Source organism: Gracilinanus agilis, chromosome 1, assembly GCF_016433145.1.
Source record: "Gracilinanus agilis isolate LMUSP501 chromosome 1, AgileGrace, whole genome shotgun sequence".
NCBI lineage: Eukaryota > Metazoa > Chordata > Mammalia > Didelphimorphia > Didelphidae > Gracilinanus > Gracilinanus agilis.
Genome location: NC_058130.1, coordinates 693475744 through 693489527, shown reverse-complemented (window position 1 = coordinate 693489527; position 13784 = coordinate 693475744).

Here is a 13784-nt window from a genome sequence, read left to right as displayed (position 1 = left end):
TTACTCCCAAAGGTTAAACAGACCCAAGAGATCATTTCATTGCTAATTAAGAGTCAGTCTCCAAGGATTTTTTTGTATAATATTTTCAAGTCTGTGTTAAAGAATACATGATCAGAAATATCTGTTGTCTATTTGGAAAGAACACAGTCAGAGAAATCTTTCAGATGTCCCAGGATCTCTTTCCTGTCCCACTATGATCTAGGAGGATTAACAGAGCAGAAGGTTTTTTGACTAGTCTCAGTAGGAATGGTAATACTTTCTCTAGAAGACCAACTCTGCCTCAGAAACAGAGTTGCTCAATTACTAAGACAAGAGCTTCAGAAGATAGACCAAAAAAGACTCCCTACTATAACTAAGTGTGCTTCATAGTATCCCCTGGTGGGGCTGAAGGACACACCCCCAAAAGCAGAGGCCTCTCTTGTGACATCTAGGATCTTGAAGAGGAAGAGTCATGGAGTTGAAGTTCTCACAAATTTGTGGGAGATATTAACCATTTCTGAATTACACTATACACAGAATTTTCCCCTTAAGTACTTATTATCCTGCCTCAATGAATTGCTGTGCTATTTAAGTTGTAACAAAGAGAAAGCATATGTGACCAGACCTGCCTTAAGCTAAAGACAAAGATGAAGTTGTTCTGAGGCCATGCTTCAGCTGAAAAGCCTGAGAAGTAACATCTCTACCTGCAACTGGATGTTTGGAAAATTTGAATGGTTTCAATGCAACTGGTGATTATTCATTCATGGCTTTTTGTAGGGGACTCATGAATGGTATAGATCAGTTTTCCCCATTGACTTCCCATAGGATATATGAGAAGGTCCAGCTAGTCATTGAGATGGTCCTAAGTAAATCACTTAAATTATATTCCAGAGACCTTACCATTGACTCTTACTGTGATAATGTAGTTTTTCCACTAGAAAGTTGGAAGCAAGACCTAGAGAAACCACCCTAGGCCACAAGAATGCAAGATCATCCCAATATTAATTCCCGAGTCTAGTATTTTCCCAAATGCTCTTCAAAATCACTGAAAGTCCTTGTTTGATTGAAATAAGATGGTGGTGGGGAGGTCTAAATTAGAGCTTTCTTCACACTTAAGAAGATAAATCTAAGCCAAAGAACTATCCTTTAGGATCTCATTCTTTTAGTTGAACAGACCCATGAATACAAGACCTTGTCTTAAGTACCAGACCAAAGCCATCCCAATGACCACATTCTTGATGCTCAGATCCTGTGAACTTATGCCACCTTTGCTAGCAGTCCAGTTACTTATCCTTAGCATCTTGGCTTTCATTCCACCAAGTCACAAGGGAGAAGGAAAAAAAAGTTTTAACCCTTTAGGAATGTCTATAAATCTAGAATCCTTGCTTCCCAGATTTTGACTTTGCTCCTTGAGGGTATTATGCATCTGTGCAAGAGGAAGAACTTTGAGGATATTCCAGGTAAGGTTCTAATTGACATCCAATTGATCTTCTAGGAAGGAGAAATCTAAAGGCTTTCCTGCCTGTCATCCTCACCTAATTTTCCCCTCAATTTTCATCCCAAGTTGATATGTCCCACATCCAAGTAGCAAGTTAGGTCAAAACTGGAGATGTGGCATTTGGACATTTGATAATGTAGGGACATGGACCATTTAATTTCCCCTTGAAAATGAGTTCCTTTACATTCAAAGTAAGTTTTCTGGGGTCTGATTGAAAAAATATACATGTTAATATATATTGTTTTGAAGTTGTAGGAGCCATCTTAAGGTGCTGTTTGAAAGTCTCAGCAAGACTTGAGTTCAGGTTCTCTCTATTCCCTGCTTAGTCAAACATAGATCCAGCAAGTGTCTGGGAAGAGGAATCTACTCAACACCTCTGACAGATTTTATGACCTTTAAAATAAAAGTCTCCAACCAAAAATTTGTTGTCTTTAAAAAAAAAAAAAAGAAAAAAGAAAGTTGGAGCCTTTGAATAGGATCTCCCCTACCATAGCTGGCCTGTGGAGGAAGGAAAGGATTCCAGCAGAGGTGGTCATGTCGAATCTGGGGAACTGGTGATAGCTTTATACTCTACCCCTATACATCTAGCACCAGCAGGAGCAAGATGGCAGTCCCTGGCAGCCAGTATGGGCTCATTATGCCAAAGAAAGCTCTGCAGTTGCAGAAGCCATTGGTATGACAACTTAAGATCTGTGAATGTCTTTTTTTAAAACTCTTACCTTTTGCCTTAGAATCAATACTATATATTTCTTCACACTTAAGAATACTATATATTGATTCTAAGGCAGAAGAGTGGTAAGGGCCAGGCAGAGGGAGTTAAATGACTTGCCCAGAGTCATACAGCTAGGAAGTGTCTGAGGCCAGATTTGAACCTAGGATTTTCTATCTCTAGGCCTGGCTCTCAATCTACTAAGCTACCCAGCTGTCCACTGAGGGTCAGTATTTAGAAAGGAAACTTCAAGTAGCAAATAATGAATTGGATCAAATTTGAAATCCAGAAGGACCTACTAGATGCTACAATGTACTTATTAAGAAATGCAAGGGAAGAAGGAAAATCGTCCCAAATTACTTTTTAATAAAATCCAGAGAACTTAATCACATCCACAGCCAACTAAAAACAGTTGAAATAAGAAAAAAGCAAAAAAAAATGGAAAAGAAATTTTGGAGACAAAAAGAAACAGAAAAGGGAGAATTTCATGAAAAAGAGGCATTTGTGACATCTGCTATAAGCATGAAACTTCAGGGGAGAGCTGAGGAAGTTGAAAGAGGGAGGAAAGTCATTATCCCAGAGGCTTATTTGGATATAACTGAGCAGAAAGATCTCAGTGGATCACCTTTTAAATCACCTTTTAAATCAAGCAATTGGAGAAGAAGAAATTCCTAAATGCAGCCTTGGAGAAGCCAGGTCTCTGATAAAGGAGAGGCCATGAGGTTATAGTCTGATGAATTATATCTAGACAAAATAATCCTTGCTGATAGAGATGTACCCAAAATCAGATTGAGAAAAAGAGAAAAAACTCTGCTGTACCCAGTCCCCTTGATGTGTACAGCATTGAAGAGGATATTGAGGACAAGAGTCATTGGAGCTCCAGGAGTGAGAAGGGCTATTAGAGTGAAAGAAGCCAAGCTCAGTAAGAACAGAGGACACCATAACAAGGGCTCCAGGATGGGGAGCTACACAACAGCTACAGATAGAGAGGTGGCCAGCATCACGACTGAAGCTGTGAGAGACAGTGTTAAGATCATTATCTGGGACAAGATGGATGCCACTTTGAATGATGGGACTGGCAGTTGAGAACCTTGAAATGTTCCCAGGTGCCGGGAGCAAGGGCAAAAAGCAGTTGGCCCCAGCCCTATAAATACCCCCAAGTGACAAGACAAGCAGGCTCAGATTGGAGCAGCGACTTGGGAAGGTGGGAGGTAAAGGGTGAAGGGTAGGCCTGAAACCTGTGACCTGTTATCCTACTGAGAGAGCTAGAAAGAAATCACCATCCTTGTTTACAGAGCTGAGAGAGTTTACTGATATCATCAATCAACATCAAATAGCCTTCCCTAATGTCTGGCTTGGCTGTGGCCAAGTCTGGTCAGAGTTAGTGAGAGGGTGAATAACCTTCAGTTTCTACTAAACCTAGCAGTCTCCAGACCTTGATCAGCAATCTAGATTATTAGCCTAAATAATTAGCAATAGGGTTCCTAAATCTTCAATCCTATTCTCTTGTTTCCTAACCCCATCAATAGATTTAAATATAGTGTTTACTATCAAGTACCTTTCCCGAGTGGTGATTATACCAAAGCCCTTGGGAAGGGGAGATCAATAGCAGTCAGATTATACTGTTATCCAATAGCTAATCAATAGCCCTCAACAACCAATCCAACCTCTGGTTGGGACCTAGGGAGGTTAATTATCCACACAACCTCTCAAGGGTTCCCTGCCTGGGCAAACTGTTAGAAAGGGTAGCTGACAAGCTTATTCAAACCAAGCCTGTCAGGGAGGAGAAGCATAGATTATAACAACAAGTGTATAAGGCCAGTGAAAGGAGAGTGCGCTTCCTCCCTTCACCAACTACAACCAGCTTAGGTCGGGGCATACAATCCCTCCCCATTTATAACATCAATTTCTCTGGGATCTCTATACCAATATAACAGGAAGGAGCAAGACAAATGTCCCTTTGACAGTGTCTGCAAGATAGATCAACATAGGCCTGGGGAGGTTAGTAGTAAAGACTCTAGAGTGGGGCCATAGACCCAGAGTAGAAGCAGATGGGAGGAAAAGGGAGATTAGTGGTCCTTGCCCAGTAGAGAAGAAAGAGCTTGACCAATAAAATAGTGAAGACCAGAAGGAAAGAGAAGGAAGAGGGAGAGAGAGAGAGAGAAGCCATGTCTAGGGAAAGAAAGATAGGCCAGAGAAAGAGAGAGGGAGCTGAGCATCAGACTTTCTGGAAGGTGTCAGCGAGGGAGCAAGTAGCTCAAGGTCTGGAACACAGGACAGACTTAATTAGAAAGAAGACTGGGGGCAGGGGAAGACATGGAAAGGGCCTCTATATCTGAAGAATGGTGTGAGTGGGAAATATCAAAGCACCAGTAGGAGAGGAGAGGAGAGAAGTTGCCCAAGACAATGAGCAATTTCACAAAATATAGTAACAAAGACTGATGTCAGTGAAAAATGAGTAGTTAGGCAGAGGACTGGGATTTGTGCCAAAACCTACATTGAGAAAGAATGACAATTATCCAATGAGGGGTCAAGAATGTATATATGGAAAAATTCAAGTGTCCCACTGGTTGGAGGAGAATAGAGAAGGATTATTTAAAAATTATGAAGATTTATTTTACCAATTACATGTAATAACAAATTTCCACATAAAAAGTTTCCATATCTGTTTTCTGATCCAAATTGTCTCTCTCTTCCTTCCTAGAGCTGGCAAGCAATTTGATCTGGGTCATACACATATTATCATGCAAAACATCTTCATGTTGTTCATTTTTGTAAGAGCATGATCATAGAAAATCAAAACTCCGAAATGAAAACAAATAAAAGTGAAACATTGCATGCTTTAAGCTTCATTCCAATACCAACAGTTTTTTCCTCTGGAGGTAGATAGCATTCTTTGGCACAAGTCTCTCTGATCATTGTATTTCTGATAATAGCTAAGACTATCACACAGTTAATCATTCCATAATATTGCTGTTACTATGTTCAATGTTTTCCTGGTTCTGCTTATTTCATTCTGCATCAGTTCATGTAGATCTTTCCAGCTCTTTCTGAAATAATCTGGCTCATTTTTTATGACACAAGATCATTCCATCACCATCACATAGAATTTGTTCAGCCATTCCTAAATGATGGATATCCCCTCAATTTCCAATTCTTTGCCACTACAAAAATTGCTATAAATATTTTTGTATAAGTAGGTCCTTCCCTCCCCTTTCCCCCCTTTATCTCATTGGGATACAAACCTGGTAGTGGTAAAAGGGTATACATTGTTTTATGGTCCTTTAGGCATAGTTCCAAATTGCCCTCCAGAATGGTTGGATCAATTCATGACTCCACCAGTAACACTTCAGTGTCCCAATTTTGCCACATCCACTCTGACATTTATCATTTTCCTTAACTGCCATATTGGTAAATCTGATAGGTGTGAAATGGTACCTCAAAGTTAATAAATTGAATTTTTCTAATCAAGAGGTATTTAGAACATTTTTTCCATATGACAGAGCTTTGGTTTCTTCATCTGAAAATTGCTTATACATATCCTTTGACCATTTGTTAACTGGGGAATGACTTGTATTATAAATAAATTTTACTTAGTTCTCTATATAATTGAAATCTTTATCAGAGAAATGTTATATTTTTTTCCCCATTTGTTTTCCTTCAAATCTTTCTTCATTGGTTTTGTTTGTTCTCTTTGGTTATAAATCCTTCCATTCTCCATAGATCTGACAAGTAAACTATTCTATATTCTGTTGTGAGGAAGATTAGATTAGTTAGTAATTAATAATTAAGGTGTATCTAGCAGGAAGGGAGCTAGAGCTGGGAATTCCAAGATGGAATGAATGAGCAGGAAGAAGTGACTTGTGCTCTGAGAGGGACTCCATTAGGGGTGAGCACAAACTGTGGTTAGCCCTGGGAGATCTCAGAGTAAAGGACACCCTGCATCCTGTGTAAATAGAATTAGCTCTAGCCCATTCATAGTCAAAACCCAACTCAACCTAGGGATAGAGATGATGTCACCCTCACCTTCCTTAGTGGGGAGGGGAGACGAGTTACCCACACATGACAATAAGTAACAAATCAAGAACAAGGGACTGCCCTTTGGGCAGTTCAAATCAATGTAGAGACTGCCTTTTGTCTGATTGAATTAGAGGTGGACCCACGGGAAATGACAAGACACTATTTCTTTAAGTATGTTGGTTACTTCCTGTGGAGGCAGTTCCCGCTCTGAACTTGGTGCTGATGGATCTTGGAGGAGACCTCAGGCAGCTTCCACTCTGTATTGTCACATGGGTAAGTTAGGCTGACTTCCTTGGCCTACCTAGGCTGCTTCTAAACTCTGCCTTAAGCAGGCATTAGCCTACCTGGTTGCTAGGCCTTGAGGCTTGTAGCCTGATTAACTTAACCTTTTAACCTTCTCTCTAGTCCAGGCATTCCAGGCCTGGACTAGCCTCTCCCTTTCTCTTTATTCCTATACTTTGACCTTCCTGATTGTAAATAAAGTGCCTTAACCGGATGCTGACTTAGGTCTGATTTAATTACGGAATCAATCTGAACTGTTGATTCCTGGTGGCCAAGTTTTAAATATATATCTATAAAATACCTAAATTTCCCTCTTACATTTTGGCGATCCACATTGGTCCTAGATCCCTCAATCTTCCTAAATTTTCTTGACTTCTTCTTTACCTTAATACTATCCCTTAAGTCAGCCTTCTCACAGCAGGCTTTGGAACTGCAATCGATATAAAGCTGCCAGACTGGTGAGATCAAACGGGGACCCTGAAAATTCAGCTAGGAGGCTGTTCCCTTGCCTTAGGGAATGAAATAACCCTATTAGCTGGTCTTGGCCACACCTGGGAAGGACTGCTTGGTTCTCCTAGCCAGGCCAGGAGCACACCTGAGTAAGGTTTAAAAGCAGCCAAATAGAAGCAGGAGGCACTTAGTAGACTTAGCATATTAGTAGATTTTTAGGGAGAGTACTTTTTTAGGCTACAAATAGGCTTTAGCTCTGTTCTCTGTTTTATTTCAAAACTGTATTTCTAGTTTTAAACTCTTTAAAAAAGCAAAAGCCTGGTGGGGCCAGCTAGAATTTAAAACACCTTTTTTTCCCCCCAGAGTAGAAGGCACATAATTTTAAAGAAAAAGAATCTTTCAGACTTTTACAACTGAAAAGAGCCTCCCAGAACCAAACAGCCTTTGAAAGACACTCCCAACTGCCTTAGGCAAAAAGCAGCAGATATTAAAAAATTGCATGATGGCAGGGTAGCATTATTAATAGCTGTAAAAGCTTGTGCTGACACACAAGACACTTGGGCAAAATTCGAGAAAACTAAACAGCGTACCGATGAAACTCTCTCCCATTTTATGGACAAACCGATTGAGGTTGTAGAAATATAATTGAGCCTTGATTTAACCATGGAACGGGATATTAAACATATATGTACACAATTTGTAGAAAATTCCTGCAAAGTAATCAGAGACTATAAGACTAATTGCCCAAACTGGGATAATATGAACCTTGGAGAATTAAGGAAGGTGGCATCCTATGTTTTTAGAGGCCAAGAACAAGAACATGAGGATGATACTGACTCAATAGATACTTTAAAAGCAGAAAACAAAAGGCTAAAAGAAAAACTAAAAAATAAAGGAGAGATTGTAGCCTCTCTCCAAGAATCTAACAATCAGCACGCTATCTGTTCTTTCTGTGCAAAAAGGGCCATACAATGATGACTTGTAGGAATTTCTTAAGGTTTTCCAGAAATAATACCCAGCCAACAGATAACTATAGGAATAACAACAGAAACAGGAATAACAATAATAATGATGATTCCAGGAATAGCAATTTTAGGCATGATAGAAATGCTAGAAATAAACCTTGGGATGATGATAACTCATACCAAATGACCCCACAACAGTATATCTTAAGTGGAGCTCGCCCCCAAACTAATCAGGGTGCTAATGCCCCTGGGGGGGCCCATGGAGCCCAAGCATCTTTATGAAGGTGCGTGGGGGGAGGGAAGGCTTTGGAATCAAAAAGGGAAACCTTTGACTTTCCTGACCATGATGTTCTATAATGCCTATTATCCCCATACATTCCCCCCCAAATAGTAAGGAACCTCATGTAACCCTAAAAGTAGGAAATTCATATTATGATTGTTTTCTGGACACTGGGGCTTCAAGATCAGTACTGGTGAGCAAGCCAGATGTAAACTGTAATTCTATTGGCTCTCTAAACGTAGTAGGGGTATCAGGAACCCTCAAAAGGTCCCAAAACTTTCTCCTCATATGGTAAGCCTCGGACCTTTATCAATAGAACACTTCTTTCTTTTAATGCCTGGATCCCCCACAAATTTACTGGGAAGGGATCTGTTATGTAAACTTAAAGCCACAATAATTTGCAATCCAGATGGTTCTATGTCACTGGAATTGCCAGAGGACTCTAAACTTGTTCCCTGTACTTCTCTCAGAAGAGCAGGAAGCAAAGGAGCCTCCCACTTTTAAAATCCCAGATGATATCCCGGAGTCTCTTTGGGCCACATCTTCTACTGATGTAGGCCTACTTAAATCAGCTGTTCCTGTTCAGATTAAAACAAGAGGAGGGCCAGCTCCCTCCATTCTTCAGTACCCCTTATCAAAAGAAGCCATTGAGGGAATTACCCCAGTGATAAATTCACTAATTGAGCAAGGAATAATAATCCCATGCAAGTCAAAATATAATACACCTATTTTACCTGTCAAGAAGCCAAAATTAGGCCCAGATGGAAAACCCCAATATCGATTTGTTCAAGATTTAAGGGCCATAAACAATCACGTCATAAAGAGACACCAAGTGGTTTCAAACCCATACACAATTATTTCTTCTATTCCCAGTACAGCCACTTACTTTATGGTCATGGATCTGTGCTCAGCTTTCTCAGTTCCTATTCATGAGAATTCCAGACATATATTTGCCTTTACCTGGAATAATTCTCAGTGGTCCTTGGGGTATCTCCCCCAGGGTTATTGCGAGAGCTCATCTATCTTTGCACAGATTTTGAGCCAAGATACAGAAAATATAATATTTAAAAATAGTAAATTGATTAAATATGTAGATGACTTGCTCCTGGCTTCACCAGATGCTAAAACATGCCAGGAAGATAGTAAACATCTTCTTTTAGAATTACATAAGAGAGGACATAAGATAGCAAAAGGAAAAGTTCAGTGGTGTCTCCCCAGAGTAGAATATTTGGGGTTCATCTTGACAGCTGGTGCCCGCTATATATCCCCTAAGCACATTGAGAATATTCAAAAATTGAGCAATCCTACCACTAAAAAACACTTAAGAGCAATCCTAGGAGCAACAGGTTTCTGAAGACAATGGATCCCTTGCTATGGGGAAATTACTAAACCCCTTATAGCATTAACAAAAGATTCGGTCTCTGAACCACTTAAATTAGAGCCAGAGCACAAGTTAGCTCTATCGAATTTAAAACAACCTATTCTGTCTGCTCCTGTTCTAGGCAACCCAGATTATAACAAGCCATTTACTTTATATGTACATGAGTGTAGAGGAGTAGCTTCAGGTGTTTTAACCCAAACTTTGGGACCATACCAGTGTCCAATTGCTTATTATTCAGCCCAGTTAGACCCTATAGCTGCAGGTGCACTGCCATGTCTTAGAGGTGTAGCTGCCACAGCTCTATTAGTGACAACTGTTGATCTAGTATTGGGATGCCCATTAACAATTATGTGTCCACATGAAGTGGAAGCACTACTGCTAAGACATAGAACACAGGCATTTTCTGATCAAAGAATTACAAGGTATGAAATAACCTTGCTAAATAATGAAAATATTACTTTAAAACGTTGTACAACTCTTAATCCTGCCACCCTGCTTCCAGATTTACCAGTTTCAGAAGAACCTTTACATAATTGTGAAATATTAGTGTCCATGGCTGAAAAGCCTTGAGACAATCTCCTGGACATTCCTTTAGAGAATCCCAATCTAGTTTTATTTACTGATGGTTCTTTCTTTATGAGGGATGGCATACGCTACACTGGAGCTGCTGTAGTCACAGCATTTAACACTGTATGGTCAGCTTCACTGCCCTCAAATCTAAGTGCTCAAGCTGCAGAACTCATAGCTCTAAAACATGCATGTATAATTGCCAAAGATAGAAAGGCAACAATTTATACAGATTCTCGATATGCATTTGGAATATGTCATGCAGTGGGTATGTTATGGCTCCAGAGAGGATTTTTAACCTCAGCTGGAAAATCTATAGCTAATGCAAAAATTATTAATGAAGTTCTTTCTGCTCTCCAGTTACCAAAAGCCCTAGCTGTAGTTCACTGCTCTGCCCATACAGGTGGCACTGACCCTGTCTCTAAGGGAAATGACTGGGCAGATACTGCTGCAAAGCTAGCAGCTATAGAAGGGCCTGAATTAATTTTAACATTAACAACCACTGATGACTTAAATTTATCACTTTTCTATGACGAGAAGGAAGTAACAAAATGGAAGCAGAAATTTAAAGCTAAACAGATAAATGGAATATGGGTGTCCTCTGAAGGAAAACCCTTACTCCCTAGACACTTTTATCGCCAAATTTGCCAATCTATTCATAAAAATGGTCATTCTGGTACCCAGGGCATCATGGACTCTGTTAAGAGAGTATGGATAGCTCCTGGCATAACCACTATAGCCTCTAAAGTGTGTGCAGCTTGCCCTACCTGCCAAGCATATAACCAACACATTTTTCGTGGCAAGGCTTTTGGTGGGCATCCATTGGCTTACACACCTTTTGAGCTCCTACAAATTGATTTCATAACAATGCCAAAGGCTGGACAATATAAATTCTGTCTGGTCATAGTGGATCAACTCACCAGGTGACGGATCTCAGAGGAGACCTCAGGCAGCTTCCACTCTGTATTGTCACATGGGTAAGTTAGGCTGACTTCCTTGGCCTACCTAGGCTGCTTCTAAACTCTGCCTTAAGCAGGCATTAGCCTACCTGGTTGCTAGGCCTTGAGGCTTGTAGCCTGATTAACTTAACCTTTTAACCTTCTCTCTAGTCCAGGCATTCCAGGCCTGGACTAGCCTCTCCCTTTCTCTTTATTCCTATACTTTGACCTTCCTGATTGTAAATAAAGTGCCTTAACCGGATGCTGACTTAGGTCTGATTTAATTACGGAATCAATCTGAACTGTTGATTCCTGGTGGCCAAGTTTTAAATATATATCTATAAAATACCTAAATTTCCCTCTTACAATCCTGATTTCCCTGGGATCCTGTGTGGTGGTGGTGGCATCTAGCAAAGAGGACAAGATCTTCAGTGCAGTACCAAGGGAAGAGGAGAAGTTTGGTATCTGGTGGACAGTGTCTCAAGCACACCCTCCCTACTTGGTAACTGAGACCACGTTGGCTCTTGGCATCCAGAGATTATTGGTGGATTACAGCGAGAACCCCAAAGCCACATCAGCCCTTAGCTGTGCTGCTCAAGCCTGGCAGGTCCAGGTCTGAGGCAATCACCCAGAGCTTCCATTACTGCCTTGCCTGCATAGATCTTTAGAGTAGGAAAATCCTCCCCTTTTCCCTGCGAGTTTTGTCATTAGGTTTTAAGGTTTTAGAGTAGAAATCCCTATCCCACCTCTTAGTTGTACATAATTAAAACCAGTTAATCCCTTTTACCTTGCCTGCTTGTTTCTAGACTCTGGCCTAGGGGAAGCTGTGTGACAGTTAAGACCAACTGCCATTCCTGTCAATCCAGTAAACTCTGGTCTTTCCATCCTGATCCAGTCTCTCCTAAACCCCAGTGTGTGTACCCACAATCACTTAGTTTTATTATAAACATCCCTGGTATCTCCATTACCTTTATTTATCTATTTTTCTACAGTTCCCATAATTTACGAATAGTATCATCCCCTTTATGGCTAAATCATACACCCATTTTGACCTTATCTTGATATAGGGTGTGAGATAATTGGTCTATACTCAATTTTCCCCCCATATTGTTTTCCAGTTTTCCAAGCAGTTTGACAAATAACCTAAGATCCCAGCTTTTGGGATAAGAACTATCAAACATTAGGTCATTTACCCCTAATATATTCCATTGATCCACCATTCTATTCTTATCCAGTACCAAATAGTTTGGATGATTACCACTTTACGGTAGTTTGAGATCTGGTACTTATAAGGCCACCATCTTTCACATTTTTTTAAAATTAGTTTTTCTTGATATTCTTAACCATGTTCTTCCAGATGAGTTTTGTTAAATAATTCTATAAAATAATTATTTGGTAGTTTGGTATGGTATTGAATAAGAAAAATGTCAATTCTACCCAAGTTAAATTTACTTATGTTAGCTCAGCCTACCCATGAGCAATTAATGTTTTTCCAGTTGTTTAGACCTAATTTTATTTGAGTTAAGTGATTTGTTGTGTTCACATAATTCCTGTGTTTGTCTTGGCAAATAGATTCTTAAGTATTTTATATTGTCTAGTTATTTGAAATTGAATTTATCTTTTGCTGCTGGACTTTGTTGGTAATATATAGAAATGCTGATGATTTATGTGAGTTTATTTTGTGTCTTGCAAATTTACTGTTAAGTATTTCAATTAGTTTTTTAGTTGACTCTAAATATACCATATCATTCACAAAGAGTGCTAGTTTAGTTTCCTCATTGCTTATTTTAAATCCTTCAATTTCTTTCTCTTCCTGCTAAAGCTAGCCCTTTTAATATAATATTAAACAAGAGCAGTGATAATGGGCATCCTTGCTTTACTTCTGATCTTATTAGGAAGGCTTCTAACTTATCCCCATTACAGATAATACTTGCTGATGGTTTTAGATAGATACTACTTATTAATGATCAATTCTCTTTACCCTTTGTCAGCATGCTCAGACCAACTTCATTTTCATTAGTGTAATGGCTTCTGGTCAACTGATTCTCCAAGGATTAGGATTGTTTTGGTCTCTCATGGAATGAAATATTTTAGCTTTCTAGCCAGAGGACTGGCTAGATTTAGTCAAATAGGAAGACTAAGCTTCAATCCCCTTGGTACCTTGAATTCCAGCAGGTTGTCTAACCTGCTTTTGACCAAGAAATTACTGAGCTTAGCTTGGATAAAACAAAATCTTGCTAGATAGGATAGATAAATGAGATCAGTGTGGCTTTAAGAGCTAAGCATTCATATTGCACCCCCATATTGGGGATGGAACCCACAAAGTTTAGAAGTAAGACACTTTGGAGCTTTTTACTTCTTTAGGGGAAAGTTAATGACCTGGATTGAAAAGAAGCCAGGAAGAGGGAATTTAAAAAGAATAAGAAACAATAAATAGTACAAGCTATAGTACTAAAGTTGAAGGATCCCAGAATATCCCAGATATGGAAAAATTAGATGAAATAGAGTATATAGAAGTCACAGCTAAATGAGAAGGTACTAAAAGTAAAAAAAGCTTCATGAAACTTTTGAGAGCATCCTTTGACTCTACAAAAAAGAAAATTCAGATATTTACAAAGAATTTTGAAAGTTAGAGGTAGACTATGAGCAGAAGAGGGCCCTGCTCAGCTAATAATTTGATGTAAAGAATGATCAGCATGTTGAAGTAGAAAGCAT